The sequence below is a fragment of the Choloepus didactylus genome, chromosome 2 (assembly GCF_015220235.1).
Source record: "Choloepus didactylus isolate mChoDid1 chromosome 2, mChoDid1.pri, whole genome shotgun sequence".
Classification (NCBI taxonomy): Eukaryota; Metazoa; Chordata; class Mammalia; order Pilosa; family Megalonychidae; genus Choloepus; species Choloepus didactylus.
This window is the reverse complement of record NC_051308.1, coordinates 216,976,810-216,996,978: the sequence shown is the minus strand read 5'-3', so window position 1 is coordinate 216,996,978 and position 20,169 is coordinate 216,976,810. Positions and strand designations below refer to the sequence as shown.

Below are 20,169 nucleotides of genomic sequence, written 5' to 3'. Positions count from 1 at the left end.
TGTTGTTGCTGTAAAGATGATGATGATGATGATGGTGATAAGGGCTGAGGAAAGAGCGGAGAAGGGAGCCAGGATCTGGAAATTCCAGTACTTATCAGCTCAGACAGGAAATTCTCAAGAAGTCCAGCCAGTTGGCAGAGTTTCCAACACTGCTGTGCCTTCATTTGCCATTGATGGAACATTCAAAACTCTGCAAAGCAGATACTGAAATTATCCTTATTTTATAAGTGAGGAAAATGAGGTTAGAGAGGTGACATTACTTTCCCAAGGGTCACACAGCTAGAAAGAAGCAGGGCAGGACTTGAACTCAGATCTAGGTGACTATAAAATTTTTGTTTTTTCCTCTTTCTAATCCACAGCTTCTTCCATCATCCCTTCGTTCCTCAAAACATTTAGCAGACATCAGCTAAGTGCCCTTCTGCAAGAGAAAGGGGATACAAGACCCAGGCTCTTATTTGCAAGATATTTCCTGTCTACTTTAGACTTGTCTTTCTCCTTGGCCCATGGACCCCTGGGGCACATCTTTAACTCTCAGTTCTCCTCCCCTGGCTTACCAAAGTGAGGAGGAGGTACACTCTCACCTCTCTTCTCTAGGGTGGATGGGGCAGAAAGGGAATGATTTACATCAAAGACTACGCAGCAATAATCAGTGCTCTCCAAAGAGAAATCCCTCCCATCTTGCTCCCCCCACTCCACCCCTCCCCCCCCCACACCATGAATTCTTTCCTGATATTGACCAGAAATAGGTAATGGAAGAACTAATGCTGGGAGAAACTAACAGGTTTCTCAGTGATCTCTCAGAATCCCCTGCTTGGGTGGTCTGGCATCTTGATTTAGGATGCAATAGTCCTTGGCACTGGCTGCCTCTGCCCCAAAGCCAAGGTGACAGGAAACTGGTATTTAATATCCTGTTTCACAGGCATGAAAAAGAAATCTGGAGTCATCCAACCGTCAACAGTGATTATCTCTGGGTGGTGAAGTTATGTGTAATTTCTATTTTCTTTTTGCTTACTTGCTTTAAAAATTTACAAAAGTCCATGGTAACAAATGAAAACTAAAATACAAGTAATATGTATATTTGTGTATAATGATAGTTCATGTTTATGGTAACTTAACCTTTACACCAGGCTTTTTGCTAAGTGGTACCCATTTGAGCCTTAGGGAAAAGGTTCTGTAACTTTGGAGTAAGAATTGAATTTGAATCACAGCCATTCTGCTTCCCAGCCATGTGACCTTGGGGAAGTTGCTTACATTCACTCAACAAATATTTCTTAGCACTACAATGTGCCGTGCACTGTGCAGCAAACAGAAAAAAGATCCCTGCTCTCCTTGCATTCAGATCCCTGCTCCAGAGTACATCCTACAATAAACTGTAAACATAGTAAGTAAATTATATCATATGTTAGAAGGTGGTCAGTGCTATGGAAAAAAGGATACAGAAGGGTAAGTAGGATATGCAGTGGGAATGGGGGTGGGGAGGAAGGAGGTTGCAATATTAACTAGTACTGTCAGGGAAGGCCTCACTGAGTCTGGCGATATTTAACAAAACCTTAGGTGAAGGAGTTAGCCATGCAAGTAACTGGAGGAAACCCTTTCTACACAGGAGGAAGCGGGCATACAAACACAGCCCTAGGTGTGCCTGATGGTTTCACAGAGCAGCAAGGAGGCTAGTATGGCTGGAACAGAATAAACTGGGGAGAGAGTCCTGCCTCTCCCCAACCCCTTCCCCAAGTCATTCTTTCTCATACCACTCTTTGCGCTTTCTTCATTGTTCTTATAATTTGTTATTATTTTATTTAGTTGGATGTTTGGATGTTTGCTTATTTATTGTGTTTCCTCCACTAGCCCTAAGACCCTTGGAAGCAGAGACCCTGTTAGTCTTGTTTGGTGCTTATCATAGAGCCTGGAACAAAGAATGGACTTAATAAATATTGGATGAATTGATGAATTAAATCCATCCGTCCATCCATCCATCCATCCATCCGTCTAACCCTTTTTCCACATTTATGATAGAGCCTCCCCATCATGTAAAACACTTCATCCTGAATTCCAGTTCAGGACATCAGGAACAGAGGCAAAAGTATGCAATAGTTAAGAGCACCGGCTCTGGAGCCAGATTTCATGGATTCTTGGTTCCATCACTTACTAGCTGTGTGACCAATTTAGGAAACAGAACCTCTCTGGGCCTCCATTTCCAAATCCATAAACTGGCATAATAATATACTTCCTCTCCAAGGATTATAAACAGTAAAAGCAGTCAAAGCAGTGTCAGGTATATAGTGCTTGCGTTTGTGTTGGCTACTGGTGTTTTCCCTCTGCACTTCAGGCATGGGAAGCCAGGACTCTAGCTCCCTTCTCAGGAAGTGAGAAGGACACTGGGGCAACCGTGGTAGGAGTGAGCCTGCAGAGCATCTGCCGTGCACAACGTCAAATCTGTGCTGTGTTCTGGCAGCAGTGGGGGCTCTAGGGTCTCTATTGGAGCAGCATTTTAGGGATAATGTTCCTTGCTGTGGTAGCCTCTCAGCCTGAATTCTCTGGCTCTTTTCTGTTTAAATGACCTAGAGTGGACTCTGTTGTTTGCAATTGAGAAAGCTGAAGACAGTGCTAGAAGGACAATTAATACCAATTGAGTACCTCACACTGTGCCTGGTACTTTATTCTTTCATGTCTTCCTCACACTGACCTGAGAGGTAGATATATCTTCAGCCCCATTTTACAGATGTGAGGGAACCAGTTAAGAGAGTCAGGGTGACTTTCCCAGGTCACACAGCCAATGAGTGGCAGAGACCAAGATTCAGGCCCAGGTGTGACTTTAAATTGCTCTCCCAAGGAGCCTCCCAATTGTGCCCAAAAGGCCCCGGCAGGATTTTCTCTCCCAGCGCTCACTGCTGATGGTGCTGTCAGCTCAGCTCTGCTGGAGAGAAGGAGTCATGTGAGTCTGAACCCTAAGCCAGAAAGATAGATGGGTCTGGGCTGCCTGGGAGGAGCTCCAGGATCCAGAAGGGAACTGTCTGTGCCTTGTCTGGGTCAGCATTCCAACAGGAGACACCCTACTCCCTACTGACCCTTAGATCAGAGACATTTTCTCTCTGACATCTGAGCTCAACTGTCACTGGGTGGCCTGATTCCCATGGAAATGTGGAGATAAAATCACCTGGGGCTGCTGTGGTTGCCAGGCAACAACCAGCCACTCACTTACTTGAGTGGTCAAGGAGGCTGCCTGATGCTGTCAGAGATACTTGGATCCAGGGCCTGGAGACCTGGATTATGGCTCTGATTCACTGTGTGATTTTGAGCAAGTCCCGCCCTGTCTCTGGGCCTCATTTCCCATCTCTTGTACAAAGAGAAGTCAGACTGTATCAACTGTAATATGAGTAGATGCCAGATGGTCAGAAAACAGAGTGACAGTGGGGCAGGGCCAGAGGCTCAGGGTGGTTCGTGGAAAGAGGAAGCCTGGGTTCTTTTCCCATCATCCTGCCTCAGCCTGTCTTGGCCCTGGTTACCAGCCAACGGCCAGGGACATTTCCTTTTCCATCCCTGAGCTAATTTAGGCCACCCAGACTCCATCCCAGGCTCAGACTTGTAAACTCTGAGTCTGGGAATCGTCTTCATACCCACGAGCTAGCTCAACCACCACCTACCCAGCAAATGTTTCCTCATGGGGAGTTTCCCCAGTTCCTGCAAAAATGAATCCACTCAGCTTTGGGCGTTTCCCCAAATACCCATCAGAGTCCTTCTGACTGCTGTTTCCAGAGATTGCACCCCTGAGGGTAATGGTGTGATTCACAGTAATCAGTGGAGTTAACATGTTCCGTTTCACATCCATTATCAAAAATAATGTTGGCAGCTGCCATTTGCTGGGGCTTGCACAGCACCAAATGGTTTATGACCATGATCTCATTTAATCCTCATACAATCCGTAGGGATGGGAATGAGGGCCCCTATTTTGCAAATGAGGAAATGCAACTCAGAGAGTGAAATGACTTGCTTAAGGTCCTAGTAAGTGGTGAAGCCAGGATTCCAACTCAAGGCTGTTTCAAAGTACTACAGGACACTGCTTCCCTATAGTCCCATCAGGGAATGTCAGAGCTGGCAGGGCTCAACCTGCCCCCAAGTCCCACCTTACGGATGGCTAAATAAAGGCCCAGAGAGAAGTGAATGGCCAAGGTCACACAGCAATTCAATGTCAAAGCAGATTCCAGGACCACTCCTCAAAAAGCCTCACAGCACTGTTCCAGAAAACAAAAAGTGACCCAGGCAGAGGAGGTGGATAAATGAGACATCCCAAGTCTTAAGAAATCCCCAGCATTTCTTAAGAATTAGAATAGTGCAGAGTTCACAGACAAGGACCTCCTAGAGGTTCTCAGAGTTAGAGCAGAGGATTGCAGCGTTCTTCTGGGCAGCAAGTGTGGGTGTCACTCTTTGGGGACTATAAAACTCCAGCATCTTGGTTAGGCTGAGGTGCTGTGTGCCCAGAATATTCTCCTCAATCACCTTGCCTGGTTAATGCCCACTTGTCCTTCAGGTGTCAGTTCAATGTCAGTCACTGCCTCTGGAAAGGCCTCTGTGAGCCCCCAACCTCCCACCACCATAGACTCTAATGTCCCCAATTCTTTTTCATAAAAGCACTGACCTCAGTTTGCCCTGGGGAGTCACATCAGAGGCACATTTAACTCACACCAACTTAAGCGCTTCAACACTGACAACAAAGATGCAATTTGGTGCTATCCTCACAAAAAAACAAAACAAACAAACAAAAAACTAATCTTTGATATCTACTAAGAAAATAGATGTTTACTATAAAAACAGATTGAAGTCACCCCTGCAGAAACCAGGGACACCCCAGAATTCTCTGGCCAACCTTAATCCATCCCTAGAGATAGGTCATTTTCTTAAAGGCAGATATCTGAAGACAGCCTCTGCTTTTGTTACATCTTTCAGTCTAGATTGCTGGTTCTCAGACATGAGCAGGCAAAGAAATTATTGCACATTATAGGCAAGGTAAGGGCTTTCAAATGCAATGTTGAACAATATGCCCTTTCACCTGAGTGGCGATTTTAGATCTGAGCTCCCTTCGGAGATAATCTTGCCGTAATTATGAATGTGAAAAAGTGTTGAACTTCTGCCCCTCTCCTGAGACCAGGAGCCCCATGAGGATCCATTTGGCTCACCTCTCTGTACCCACACGGGAACTATCCCCAGCACATAGCCGATATTTGGTAAATGTTTGTTAAAGGAGTGAATTGTATGTTTATATTGTGAACATAAGGCCAGAAGTGGCCTGTGTGTCTCAGTGGCTGCAGGTGCTCTCACTCTAGAAGGTCTGAAGTCACCTATGTATCTGTGTGCACCTGCTTACCTGCCAGAGCAAGGCTAGGGGCAGAGTGAGTGTGAATGTGGATATGTATAAATTTATTTGTTCCTACACTTGTATGAATACCAGATGCAGTTTTCTATTTTGGGTGATAGCATCTGTATTGGTTTCCTATCACTGCTGTAACAAATTAACACAAATTTAGTGGCCTAAAACAACACAATTTTATTATCTTACAGTTCCGGAGGTCAGAAGTCCAAAATGGGTCTAAATGTACTAAAATCAAGGTGTCAGCATGGCTGCGTTCCTTCTGGAGGCTCTAGGGGAGAATCCATTTCCTTGTCTTTTCCAGCTTCTGGAGTTGTACTGCTTGGCTCATGTCCCCTTCCTCCATCTCCAAAGTCAGTAGTGTCGCATCTTCAAATCTCTCAGCTTCTGTCTTCCACATCACCTTCTTTCTTATGAAGAGCCTTGTGACTACATGGGGCCCACCTGAATCATCCAGGATAATCTGCCCATCTCAAGATCCTTAACTTAATTCCACCTGCAAAGCCCCCTTTGTCATATAAGGTAGCATTCAAGGTTCCAGGGATCAGGACCTATGTTTGCGTGGCCTTTATTCAGCCAACCACAGCATCCTACCTCATACCAGCCCACAAATGGAGAACCCTGCAGCTGCGAGAGCTGAGAAATTGTGGGCATAGTATAACCCAAAGCCCCTCTTCAACATGGGAGATGCTGAATCATCATGCCACCCCCTCCCCCCCCAGGGCACCACTGTTTCTCCTGCCTCTAAGGGATGCTGGAAATCCTGCTATTTTATACCTCGAAGAGACAATTTGCAGGTTTGATTGTCACCAGACATCTAGAACCTTGACTTCTATTTTGGCTAAACATAAGTTTTGGAGTCAGAAAGACCTAGATTCAAACCTCACTTAATAGCTGTAAACAGTAATTTAATCTCTGGGAAAAGCCTGGGATGATGGTTTGGTTTGGTTTGTTTGATCTGTAAAATGGGGATAACAGAATCTCCATCATAAGGTGATTGTAACAAATAAATAAGATAACGTATATTGTGGTTCTCAATGTGTGGCACCAGACCAGCAGCACTGGCACTACCTGGGAATTTGTCAGAAATGCAAATTATTGGGCCCCACCCAGACCCACTGAAACAGAGACTTTGAGGGTGGGCCCCAGCAATCTTTTGCAACAAGCCCTCTCAGTGATTCCCATGCAGGCTTAAGTTTGGGAACCACTGATGTATATAATGTGCTAGAAATAAAGAGCCTAATATACAATAAGCATGCAACAATTTATGCTCATTTTTATTATTTCTATTGTTTACTATTGATAGTTCTAGCATATTCCCTCTGAGATGTTGAGTTGGTTATGCAACTCTCTCTCGCCCATATTCTACAAACACTGTACTCATTTTAGAGAATATGATGCAATCTGTCACCCACACAGCTGCCCTCTAATGAGGTGGTCATCCAACCTCTTCTTGCATACCTCCAGTAAAAGGGAGCTCACTATCTTTACAGGCAGGTGAAGACCCCTAGTTAAGTCCTGTCCATATCTGCAATGCCAACCTTCTCCCAGGTGCCTCTTCTAAATCTCTCAGCTCTGCTCAGGTCTCTCCCCAGTCACATGCGCGAGTCTCATCTGGGGCCCGACCAGCCCAGAGGTAGTGGGGAGGTTTTCTTCTCTGATCTGGGGCCCTGTTTCTACTTGTTTGCCTGGTGTTTTGGCAGCCACTTCACCCTGCTGACTCATACCCGGGTGAGGTCAACCAAAACCCCAGGCCTTTTTCTTAGGAACTGCTGGAGCTCTGATTGGTGGAGTCACCCAAGTCTTTGATGTGTGCAATTCATTTGTTAAAAATAACATTTGCTTTCGAATTACAAAAGCAACACATGCTTGATGTAACAAAATTAGGAAAGCACAAAGGGAAAGTATCACTGGAAATAATATTTTTTAAAAAAACGATCAGACATTTTGTAATCAAGGGAAAAAAACCCACACTCAAGCAGTTTCCATTTCTGAGGGAAGAAAAAGAAATGGAGAAAACAAAACTAATACACTGTAGGCATACTTGTGAATTTCAACAAACATGGATATCTTTTATCTCATAATTCACATATATGTCAGGTGTAAACTCACCCCCCACCCCCACCCTAGACTATCATTCTAATATTTTGGGTATAGTTTCTGGCCTTTAGAGTTAACATCCTGCATTTTAAGAATTAAATCTAGCTCTACACTTAGCACTGGATTTGGAATAAGACTTGGTTCAATTCTGGCTTCCCTACTTACTGGTTTTGGGCAACTTATTTAACCTCTTGGAGCCTCAGTTTCCTCATCTGTAAAATGAGCATGGTAATACCTACTTTCCAGTACTGTGATAAAGATGAAAATTAATGGAAATAAAGCCAGTGGCACACAGTAAGTGCCTGCAGAGCCTATACGGGGTTGTTACTATTATTGACTCTTCACCTGGCCAACTTCCCTTCCTGATCCAGGACAGGTGTCACCTCCTTTTTGTAGCCTTCCTTGACTGCTCCCACATGTCATACTTTCTGTCTGTCTTGCTGCTGCCTGGCGTCCATCCTTCCGTTATAGCATCAGATACACGCTGCTGCCCCCTACCACCCTTCTAAGTTTCTCCTTGCTGGGGACCAGGTACACCTCGTTCATTTCTGTGTCTCCAGGGTCCAGCAGAGGGCATGGCCCGGCGTGGCTGTCAGGAGGTGTCAAGGGAGACAGGGAGAGTTAGAAGGTGCTTGATAAGAATTTGCTCAAGGAACGAATGAGCATATGTTGGAGAGATTGAGTAAATGGGTAAGTGAATGCGGGAATGAATGAATGAATGTGAGAATGAGCCAGGAACAGCAGGCGTCGCCCACCAGCCCACCCTCTTTTTCCTCCACCTCCTGAAGTGGCCCTAAAGGGACGAGGGGAGGCGGGGCTCTGGCCGGCTCCGGCTGGGGCGGAGAGGCCCGGCCCTTCATCGCGGGAGCGTAGCTGGGGGCCCCGGCTGAGGGAGTGTGGGGAGGCCGGGGTGGGGCAAAGCGAAGGTGGAGGGACCCGGCACGCAAAGCAGAAGCTCAGAAGGCGGTCCGCTCCCCACCAGGCGGGATGGGAATCTATGCACCTACACAGCCAAACCTGTTTCCCACTGCGGCTGCGCAAACATAGCACCCACGGTCTTTGCGACCCCACCCGCCACTAAGTGTGGGCTCCGGGAGGGCTGCTGATCTAGAAAGCCGGGAAACTGAGGCTTTCGGGAGGCGGCGCGGAGCCTGGGTGGCCGGCCACCAAGCCTGGCAGGTGCTTCCCGCAGCCGGGTCTGTCTCCAGCCAGTTCACTGCTGTGTGACCCTGAGTAAGATTGGCCGCCTTCCCCTTGGTGTCCTCATTCCGAGGACTGTTCCCGCTTTAGCGTGATTATTAGGAGGCTTAACTCACTCTCAGGCAACCTCCAAAAAACTCCGAAAGCAAAATACACACAAAACAAAAAACCTGATACTCAACACCTTGTTTTGAGTTGCAGTCTCTTAGAAGGAGCAGTGAGCTCCAAGTCAGACAGAAGGGTTGTGTTACCCCGAGCTAGTTTCCTGCCCTTCAGTTTCCTTACCTGTAAAATGGCCTTGATAATAACTGTTGCACTGCAGGGGCTAGCTGCGAGGGTTAAGTGAGCTGTTGTATGTTAATTGCTTCGCATGGGTTGGGAGCAGGTTACTGTTACTCTCAGAAGCTGGTGGTTTGGGGCCCAGCCCCTTCCTGAGGCCACCCCCTACCTGCCCCCTAGCTTGTGGCAGTGGCAGAGGTGGGAGGGCCTCCTGGGGTATTCCTGAGCCTGGCGTGGTTGCAGTTAAAGAAGCCAGTCTGGGCATTCTGTGCTGAGAGCCTGGCTAGTCTCAGGGCCTGTGGGGATGTAAGATTTTAGAGAAGGAAATGGTTGTGGTGAGACAGAACAATGCAACAACTTCTGGGACATGTGGGTGGAAAGCCCCTCTCTCCTAGTGTGTTCTCTGGGATGTGGGGCTGGCACTGCAGCCCCACCCCATTCTCCATCATCATCAGAAAGTACCTAGTGTCACCAAGTACTATGATAAAGCAGAACAGGTCTTAAGTGGTGAAGCTTCAGGCCAGCCACTTGCCATCTCTGGGCCTCAGAACCTCCTTCTCCATTGAGAGATTTCCCGGATCACCCAGAGGCTGGTCCCACCAGCCAAGCCTCTATTCTGCTACTCCAAGGGACAGCCCAGGGAAATGGCCTTTGAAGTTAGCTCCTGATTTGCTGGGGTATGGACATGGGAAGGTCTTTTCCCCTCTCTGGTTCTCAGTTTTGAGCGAGAGTGAAGTTGCATCTTGCTCTGGCAAAGGTGTGATCTTGAGTCCAAGACCTATGGCCAAGACAAGCATTTTGTAAATTCTGGGCTTTGGATGGTAGACAGGCCCAGCCCTTGTGGAGAAAGAAACTACCCAGGACAGTTGGAGAGCTTGGTCACTTTTTACGAGCAGCAAGGAGAAGACCCAGGCTTCCTGTGTTTCTGCTTCCTCATCTGCAAAATAGGGACAGTCCCCTCTTTGGGCCTCTCGTTCATTTTGTGTAAAACAAAAGGGGGATGAGTTCCAAGGGACTTCGGCCCTGTGATTCTGCTTCCCTGCTGTGACACTGGGCAAGCCCTTTACCTCTTTGGACCTTAGGTTCTTCATCTGTCCAATGGATATTTTGTCCCTGCCTACTACAGGGTTGCTAAGCTCAAATGGAGTGATGGGTATTGTTCTAGTTTGCTAATGCTGCCGGAATGCAAAACACCAGAGATGGATTGGCTTTTATAAAAGGGGTTTATTTGGTTACACAGTTATAGTTTTAAGGCCATAAAATGTCCAAGGTAACACATCAGCAATTGAGTACCTTCACTGGAGGATGACCAATGGTGTCCAGAAAACCTCCGTTAGCTGGAAAGGCACATGGCTGGCGTTTACTCAAAAGTTCTGGTTTCAAAATGGCTTTCTCCCAGGACGTTCCTCTCTAGGCTGCAGTTCCTCAAAAATGTCACTCTTAGTTGCACTTGGAATATTTGTCCTCTCTCAGCTTCTCTGAAGCAAGAGTCTGCTTTCAACGGCCGTCTCTCATCTGCGGCTCCTGTGCTTTCTTCAAAGTGTCCTTGTTGGCCGTGGCTCCTCTTCAAAACATCACTCACAGCTGCCCTGAGTTCCCTCTGCCTGTCAGCTCATTTATATGGCTCCACTGATCAAGGCCCATCCTGAATGGGTGGAGCCATGCCTCCATGGAAATATCTCATCAGTTATCACCTACAAGTTGGGTGGGTCACATCTCCATGGAAATATCCAATCAAAAGGTCACACCCTAATCAAAAAGACCACTCAATCTGCCCCACAAGATGACATCAAAGATAATGGCATTTGGGGGACATAACACATTCAAACTGGCACAGGTATGAAAGTGCTTTGAATAGGGAGGAGGGTGGACCTGGGCTAGCCTCATCTCCCCCTGCTCCCTGAGGAGCTGGGGGTATGCTGTTCCATGGTGCCTACTGGAACTGATCTTTGGAATCATCTTCCTAAGGATCTGCTTAAAGGCTTGCGATGCCTCTCCACTGCCCAAAAGGGATCAAAGACCAATCTCAGCTTCCATTCAAAACCACTCTACTACCCACACCTTATTCTTCCCATTCTCCAAGACGCACCAACAACCTTCCCCCATCTGTTCCTCTTCCAATGTTCTCAAAATTAAGAGAAGGACTCTCCCATGTACCTGGGAGCTGAAGCCTGGAACCTGGAATTGAGTATTATACTCAATTCCTCTTCTCTCACCAACCACATTTATATAAGCCCCAAATCATAAAGATGCTGTCCTCTGGACATCTCAAGAATCCATCCTCTGTGTTTCTCACAGGTACCCCAGGACCTTGTGGACCAAATGGGGATGCTGTTGAATGGCCACACATTGTCTCTAGGACCTGTGCTGGCCCTGGAATTACAGAGGTAGGTCAGATCAATCTTTATTCTTTAGGGCCTAGATTGCTGGGGAGAGGTCATGTAACCACACTCCTGGACTCATCTCTTCTCTCCCTTTACATTTTAAGTCCTGCAATGGTTTGAAACTGTATGTACCTCAGAAAAGATCATGTTTCTTAAAGCTAATCCAATCCTGTGGGGGTAAACCTATTATGGGTGTAGACCCATTGTAAGTAGGATCTTTTGGTGAGGAGGATCTTAACTTGAGATGTGACCCATCTCATTCAAAGTCCTTTATAAGAGGATGAGAAAAAGAGAGAAGACAGAAAAAAGACACAGAGAAGCTGAGAGAGGACTCACACAGAAGTTCCGCCACAGATGGAGCAGCCAGAACTGAAAGTAAAGAAACCCAGGAGAGAAGGGAGAGACCAGCAGACGTGCCATGTGCCTTGCTTGTGACAGAGGAACCCAAAATTGCTGGTAGCCGGTGTTTGGAGAGAAAGCATCACCTGTTGATACCTTGATTTGGACATTTTCACAGGCTTAGAATGTTAAGTTTGTAAGTTAATAAATCCTCATTGTAAAAGCAACCAATTTCTGGTATATTACATTTTGGCAGCTTTAGCAAATTAAAACAAGCCCCTACACAGTAGAACATAATAAGACCCCTAAACATGGGTTGAAGACTGGCTGAGTGACCGTGGGGAGGCTCTTTGCCTCTCTGGACCTCTTTTTCCATCTGCATAATGGTCTGGAATCGACTTGAAAAAAAAAAAGGTTGAGGGTTTTCCCAGTTCCAAGAGTCTTGAAAGCAATGTACTCTCCAGGCCAGGAAGCTGGTAGAGAAGGGCGACAGAGGCACATGTGCCTGGTGCCTGACTGAGGAGAGCAGGAGGTCCTGCTTCTGCCAAGGGCTCCTGCCTGGGCAGCTCCTTTGATGCCCTAATCCTCTTGTCCTCACCTCTCCTCCCAGGAGGATGTCAAGCCCTTTGTGAAGGCTGAGTAAGTCTCACCTAAAACTGAGAGGCTGCTGAGTAGTTCCTTCCCCAAGCACTGCTGGATTATCTGAGTGGCCCACAGCCTCACCTGGCTGCTGACCAGCTGCTTCTCTCCACCTGGGCCAGCCCTAGAGTCCAGGCTGGGGAAGGGGAGTCCTGGATCTCTCTGCCCAGTAGCTGTGGCAGATATGCCCGAGTTCAAATTCCACCTCTACTGCTTTCTAGCTGTGAGGCCCTGGGCAGTTTGCTTTCTCACTCTGAGCCTCCATTTTGAAATCCATTAAAAAATTGAAATAATAATTCCTAGCATGAGAACCACTCTCCTGCTTTAGAATTCCTGTTACTTACAGAAAAACAAAACAAAACAAAACAAAACCAAAATTCCTTTGCAAGCATTTCAAGGCTCTTCTCTGCCCTGCCCTGCCTAGCCTGCCTTGCCAAGATTCATTTCCCCCATCATTGACTGGACACTTTGGCTGCACATTCCCCTTCCAGACTGCATGCCTTTGCGTGAGCTGTTCCCTCCTTCGAAATGCATGTCTTCTCTTTTGTGTATCTGGTAAACTCCAACTCATTCCTCAGGACAGAACTCCAAGGTGCCCTTCTCTCAGAGCCTTCCCTGATCCCCTTGGAGTTGTCTGTGCCTCCCTAGACCCAGCACAGCCCTTGGCGGTGGCCTTAATCATGCCCTTCCTTGTGTTTGCCCTTCCTTGTGTTGCCCTTCCTTGTGTTGGTTCAGTGTTTTAAGAGGATTTGCCCTTCCTTGTGTTGGTTCAGTGTTTTACAGTTTATGAAGCACTGTCAGATCCACGATCTCCCTTAAACTCACAGGCACTCAGGAAAGGAGGCATGATCAGCATGTTAGTGGCAGAGACAGGATAAAAGAGTCCAGTCACCCACCTGCCTGGACAGGGTTTTTGAGAAAGGAACTCAGGTGGGGGAGTTGGTTCTTTGGTTTTTAAGGCTCAGCTGCTTTCTCCCTTGCCTTCCAGCTCAAGGAGGCTGTGAAGAGGTTGGGGATGGGGGGACAGGAAAGGCAGGGCCAGACTGGTTGGGGGAATGTGGGGCTTCCAGGCTGGTGAAGGTGCAAGCGCAGATGGAGGCCATAGGAGAGGGTCAGGTCTGGGGCAAGCCAGAGAGAGCAGGCAGGAAAGGGCTAGATCTCTAATTCCAGATGCACTCCTTTCTGTGGGGCCTTGGGCAGCTCCCCTCATTTCCCCATCTTCAATCTCTCTGGAAGTAAATGGGCTTCATAAAAGGTAGCGTTCAGGATCAACATGGAACCCATGAGATCAAGGGGCAAGTGTTCTGGGAATAAAAGAGATTGAAGAAACTTCATGGGAACAGCAAATATATACCTCAAAATATACTCAAAGATACCTCTTCAATGACCCCATCTTTCTGACAAGTGATCTGTTATTGCTAAATCCCCTCCCAAGTCTAGAGACAACCCACCTATCAGTAACCAAAGACTCCCCATTCCCACCCTGCCTCAGTCAGGGTGGGATCCAAAGATTCCCTCCATAAGGGCCTAGAGACCCTCCCTCTGGAACTCAGAGACTCCTCAACGGGGTCCAGAGATTCCCATTCAGGTCCAAAGACAGTCCCTTAGAGGGGGGTCTCCATGTCAGAACTCATGGGTTTAGAGTGTCCTGTAGCTTACAGGTGTCTCTGATGGTGACACCCATATCCCCTACAATAAATCTCTTTAGTAAATATAAATATATATATTCATATAGTTATATATTTAAAATACACACACACATATTCTACTGGTTCTGTTTCTCTGGAGGATCCAGCCAGAATTGTGGGTACCCAGCAGATATCATGTCTGGCCTGTTCCCCAGAGGCTAATGTGGGATCTGACCCATAGGTGCTCAATAACTGGTTTTGGATCTCCTGATTAATTCTTTGAATCTCGGCCCTCTCACAGTGTTCTAGTTTGCCAATGCTGCCAGATTGCAAAACACCAGAAATTGATTGGCTTTTATAAAGGAGGCTTATTTGGTTACAAAGTTACAGTCTTAAGGCCATAAAGTGTTCAAGGTAAGTCATCAACAATTGGGTACCTTCACTGGAGGATGGCCAATGGTGTCCGGAAAACCTCTGTTAGCTGGGAAAGCATGTGGCTGGCGTCTGCTCCAAGTTCTGGTTTCAGAATGGCTTTCTCCCAGGACGTTCCTCTCTAGGCTGCAGCTCCTCTTCAAAATGTCACTTTCAGTTGCTCTTGGGGCGTCCCCTCTTAGCTTCTCCAGAGCAAAAGTCTGCTTTCAACGGCCATCTTCAAACTTTCTCTCATCTGCAGCTACTCTCTCAGCTTCCGTGCGTTCTTCAACGTTTCCCTCTTCGCTGTGGCAAGCTCCTGTCTGAGCTTATATAGTGCTCTAGTAAGCTAATCAAGGCCCATGCTGAATGGGTGGGGCCACACCTCCATGGAAATTATAGAATCAGAGTTATCACCCACAGTTGGGTGGGTCACATCTCCATGGAAACACTCAATCAAAGAACTACAATCTAATCAACACTAATACATCTGCCCACACATTACATCAAAGATAATGGCATTTTGGGAGACATAATACATTCAAACTGGCACACACAGTAATGCTAAAAAAAAACCAGAAGATAGAGAAGGGGAGGGAGTGTCGTGAACAGGGCACAGGGCAGCCGCTGGCCTTCGGGGAAGGAAGGAGGCAGCATGAGCCAAGCTGAGAGGTCTGTGTGTGGGCTCTGTTCTGTCTAGCCTGCAACTAGAGAACTTGGTGCTCAATCAGCCCCTTGCTGTCTCCTATCTGCCCTTTTAGTCCCATCTCCTTGCTTTTACACACACTCTTCCCCCTGCTATCTGCCATGTGGAGCTCACCCTTTCCTCCACAGACCCTGTCCTTTCTGCCCCCAAGCCTTTGCACAGGCTGTTCCCCTGCTCCCTGCACTGTTCCCCCACCTCCCATCTTCTCTACCTGGAAAATGCAAGCACAATCTATCTCCATGTTCTCTCTAATAGGAAGCCTTCCAGGAAAGACAGGGTTGCTTCCTCCTTATAGCCCCTTGGGTATCTTCTCTTTCTGCAGAACAGTACCTACCACACTGGGCTGTGATTGCTGGTTTTCCGTCTGTCCCCCTCCCTCCCAACTGCTTGGGAGCTACCTGAGGGCAGGGACCAGCTCAGCTCCTCTCCTCTAGCACAGGACCTGGCACCAAGGAGAGATCCTAAAAAACCTAGGGCCCAGGTTTCCTGGCAGGAGACATGCTTCATGGTATCCCTCAGGCCCAGCCTGTTACAGGTGATGTGCGGGAGGAAGGTCAGGGACAGGGACGATCTTATTCATTCACCTTCCAAGAAATTGAGGCCCATTAAGGGGTAGGGATTTACCCAAAGTCCCAAAGCACATGAGTTGACCAAACTGGGCCCAGAATCCATGGGTCCTGAGGCATGGTCCCCAGCTCTGGGCTGTAGCAGCCTGAACAGTGTCCAGGCATTAAGCCAAAGTCCTGGAGGCCCCAGGGGTCCCAGCCTGCAGCTGCTCACTCTGCACTGGCTCAGCCCTTCTGGCCGGGCTCTCAGCCAACGGCAGCACGAGGCTCTAGTTGCTCCTGCCAAAGGTCACTGTCAGCAGCTTGGTGGGGGGTGGCCAGGCCACTTCCCTCTGGATAGCTCATACACAGGAAGGCCTGGAGCAGCGTCTCCACTGAGCTGCGGACTCTGGGGTGGCCTCCCAGCTGGAGAGCATCCTCCTTGTCAACCTGATTAGAACCTGATTAAACCCAAGGTAACAGTTGAAATTGGACCAAGCAGAGCCCGGCATGAAGTTCATTAGCTTCGTTATTGTTACTATGATTGTGTGTGTGTGTGTGTGTGTGTGTGTGTGTGTGTGTGTGTGTGTGTGTGTGTGTGTGTGTGTGTGTGTGTGTGTGTGTGTGTGTGTGTGTGTGTGTGGTGTGTGTGTGTGTAAGGTTCCACCACTTACTGTGTGTGTGTGTGTGTGTGTGTGTGTGTGTGGTGTGTGTGTGTGTAAGGTTCCACCACTTACCAGTTTGTGACCTTATGCTAGTTACTTCTTTAGGCCTTGGATTTTGTATCTTTAAAATGGAGATAATAGTAATATCTGTCTTACTAGGTCATGAGAGAATTAAATCAGTTAATATGTATAAGGTTCTTAGATCAGGGCCCACAGAAAGTAATCACTGAATAAGTGTCACTATTATTACAAGTAAATGGCCTAAACACCAGGACTAATAGAGGCACCTTCTCACTGGCCTCTCCTCCCTCACTTTCTCCTCCATTTTAAAACACAAACTGACTCCCTCCTCTGGTTCTAAAATATGCGTCCAAATTCCTTGGGTAGGAGGGTTAAGGTTCGCACCTCCTCAGCCCCTGCTGCTTAGCTAGCCTCATCTCTAGTCTCCCTTCCATTCCTCCTATGCCCCAGCCTACAGACTCCAGGCTGTCCCTGGGCCATGATGTGCTTTTTTATGCCTCCATGTCTTGTACATGCTGCTCCTTCTGCTAGAGTCTTTCCTTCTTTCACCACCCAGCAAATTCCTGCTCAATTTTCAAGGCCCGGTTTGGATGTTGATTCCTGCAAGCTTCCCCAGTCAGTCTAACCAAAGTGCTTGCTCCCTCCTCTGTGTTCCCATCAACCTCCAAATGTCCTGTTATCCCAAGATGTCTCGCCCAACATTTAATTGTATGTGTGTGGGTTTCTCCCTGGACCGTCAGTTCTTCTAGGGTTGGACTGTACACTGTGTGTTTCGTATCTTCTGTGCCTGGCTTGGCACAGCCAGGCCTGAGGCAGAAGCTCAGTGTTTGCTGAAGGAATGAATGACTCTCAACTCTCCAACCAGGGATGCATATTCTGGGTCAGTCCTTGTGGTAGGCATTGGGAAGGAGAGGAAACTGAGCCCCAGTCACTTGGGGAGGGACAATGAGCCCATATATTTACAATTAAAAAATTGCTGAGGCGGTGTGAGCATCACGTTTCCAGGAAATGAACTGGAGGTTGCCAGATGGGTGTGGAGAGGAAGGGCACTCAGGGAGGAGAAATAGCGTAGTACTAAGTTTCGGGAACTCTAAGTGGTTCTGTGCTGCTAGAATGTGAAATACGAGGGGGAGACAAAGCTGGACAGGTCTTGGGTGCCAGGCTGGTGAGCCTGGACTTAAGACTGTCGGTGATACTCCTCCCCTGCCCCTATTCTAGGGCATTCCAGGGCATTGTTACCCACAGAAGCAATGTGGTCTCAGGAAGTTCCCGTAGCAGGAAAAGGCAGCCCAATTTATAAAACACATTAATTCGACGCAGGTTATCCAACTCTCTCAAAAATTCTGCCCTCCGTGGCTGCTGGCCAACTCCTACTTATCTTTCACAGCATGGCTCAGATGTCCCTGGCTCTGAGGTCTTCCCTGACCCTGAGCTAAGTTGATCACATTGTTCTTTATGATGCTTCTGATTTTACATCTGTCTCTCACATTAGACTGGCAGCTCCTTGAGGGAAGGCACTGTTTCTCATTCATCTTTGTTTCTGGGTACCGATGAGGCAATATGGTGTCTATTTTGCAGACAAGGAGCTGAGACTCAAGAGTGTGAGTGACAGATTCAAGGCCACCTATCAGGGCAGAACAGGACCGAGCCTAGGTTTTGGGAGTCTGTCTGGGGAAGAGGCAAGGCATGGCTTCAGATGGCTAAGGCCAGAGCTTGGCAACTTTCAAAGGAATCGTGCCTAGTTCTGACTCTAGCTGCCCTGGTGTTTTAGTTTGCTCATGCTGCAGAATGCAAAACACCAGAGATGGATAGGCTTTTATAAAACGGGGGTTTATTTCACTACACAAAATGTCCAAGGTAACACATCAGCAATCGGGTACCTTCACTGGAGGATGGCCAATGGCGTCCAGAAAACCTCTGTTAGCTGGGAAGGCACGTGGCTGGCGTCTGCTCCAAAGTTCTGGTTTCAAAATGGCTTTCTCCCAGGACGTTCCTCTCTAGCAAGCTTGCTCTTCTTCAAAACGTCACTCACAGCTGCACTCTGTTCAGTCTCTTTGAGTCAGCATGTTTTATATGGCTCCACTGATCAAGGCCCACCCTGAATGGGTGGGGTCACACCTCCATAGGAGTATCCCACCGAAGTCACCACCCACAGCTGGGTGGGGCACATTCCAAGCAAATCTAACCAGCACCAAAACGTCTGTCCCACAAGACCACAAAGATAATGGCATTTGGGGGACACAATACATTCAAACCGGCACATTCCACCCCCTGGACCCCAAAATGACATTATCTTTCCAAATACAAAATACATTCATTTCATCACAATATCACAAAAACTTAAACCATTTCAGTAACAAAAGTTAAGTACAAAATCCTGTCAAAATCAATTTAGGCGTGGTGGGTCCTAAGGCACAATTCTCCTTTAGCTTTGGATCTGTGGACTTAGAACAAGTTATATGCTTCCAATATACAAAGGAGGGACATTCATAGGATAAACATTTCCATTGCCATAAGGAGAAAGCATAACAGGACCAAAACAGTTCCTAAAACCTGCAGGACAAACTCCATTAGATTTCAAAGTCAGATAGTCATTAACAGAATGACGTTGCATCCTTGGGGCTTGAGAGAGCGGGAGTCTAACCCTTCCTAAGGACCTCCGCAGCAGCCCTTTCCTCTCCAAACACTTGGGTGGGCGCTCCAACACATCCACACATTGGGGAGACCACCTTCTCGGCCCCACCTTCCTCAAACATCGGGGCAGCTCCCGGATTCCCTTCCATCTCCGGGGAACACGCTCAACCCCTTCCGAATGGTGTGGTGGCAGCCAGGCTCTCCCCAGTTCCCTGGGAATGTGCTCCACCCTCTTTGGGACCTTGGGTGGCAAAACTCTTCCAGAGCATCGAGGTGGAATGCCCACCCTTGACCTCCAGGGCAAACTCACCCTTTCCATGCATGTGGGCTGCTCCGCTCTCCCAGCCTGAGACCTCTTGACTCCAGACCTCAACCTCCATGGCTCTGTCTTTGAAGAAACTTTTCCTTCAGTTTGTTCCTTGTCTCTCTCCTCCAGTCCCAACTGGCAGCGGCTCTGTCTGTAAAGATCTTTCAAAAATTCTGTTGGCTTCGCATGAAGCATGCAGGGGTCAAAGCCATCAGACAACAGGAGTTTCCACAAATCCTTTCTGGATAATTCCATCTCCAATCTTGGCTTGTACTGAAATGGTGGCTGGGTTCCATGTTTGGTTACATCCTCACGTTGGGCTGTAGCTTCTGGGATTCCACCCCCTGGAAGCCCGTAATTTTCCAAGCCATCAGCTTCTGGTTTCTTTGAACCCAAGAGTTCAGTTCTAAGTTTATCTCTTTCCGCTCTCATTTTACTAAAAGCTGCAAGGAGAAGCCAGGGTATATCCTCCACAGGTAGTCTGGAGATCTCCTCAGCTAAGTATTCCAGGTTGTCACTTTTAAATTCTTCCTTCCATCTGACACCAGGACTCAATTTTGCCAAATTCTGTGCCACTTTAAAACAAGGATCGCCTTTCTTCCAGTTTGCAACAACACATTCATCATCTCTGTTCAAGGCCTCGTCAGAAGTATCTTTAGAGTCCATATTTCCACAAACAGTCTCTTTAAAGCAGTTTTGGCCTTTTCTATCAAGCTCCTCACAACTCTTCCAGAAACTCCCCATTATCCATTTAAAAAGCCGTTCCAACATGTTTGGTGTTTGCAAAGTCAGCAGCAAAAGCACCCCACTTCTCTGGTACCAAAATCTGTTTTAGTTTGCTCATGCTGCAGAATGCAAAACACCAGAGATGGATAGGCTTTTATAAAACGGGGGTTTATTTCACTACACAAAACGTCCAAGGTAACACATCAGCAATCGGGTACCTTCA

The 20,169-nt window shown here is 47.5% G+C and overlaps 1 long non-coding RNA gene across 1 annotated transcript in view; it reads left to right on the top strand.

The window, feature by feature from the left end:
• The window catches only part of LOC119527612, a 64,115-nt gene that overhangs the window by 9,001 nt on the left and 34,945 nt on the right, over positions 1 to 20,169 (top strand). Inside the window, exon 2 of the long non-coding RNA XR_005215442.1 lies at positions 11,240 to 11,328. This is a non-coding gene — a long non-coding RNA (uncharacterized LOC119527612). The remainder of the gene's footprint in view (positions 1 to 11,239; positions 11,329 to 20,169) is intronic.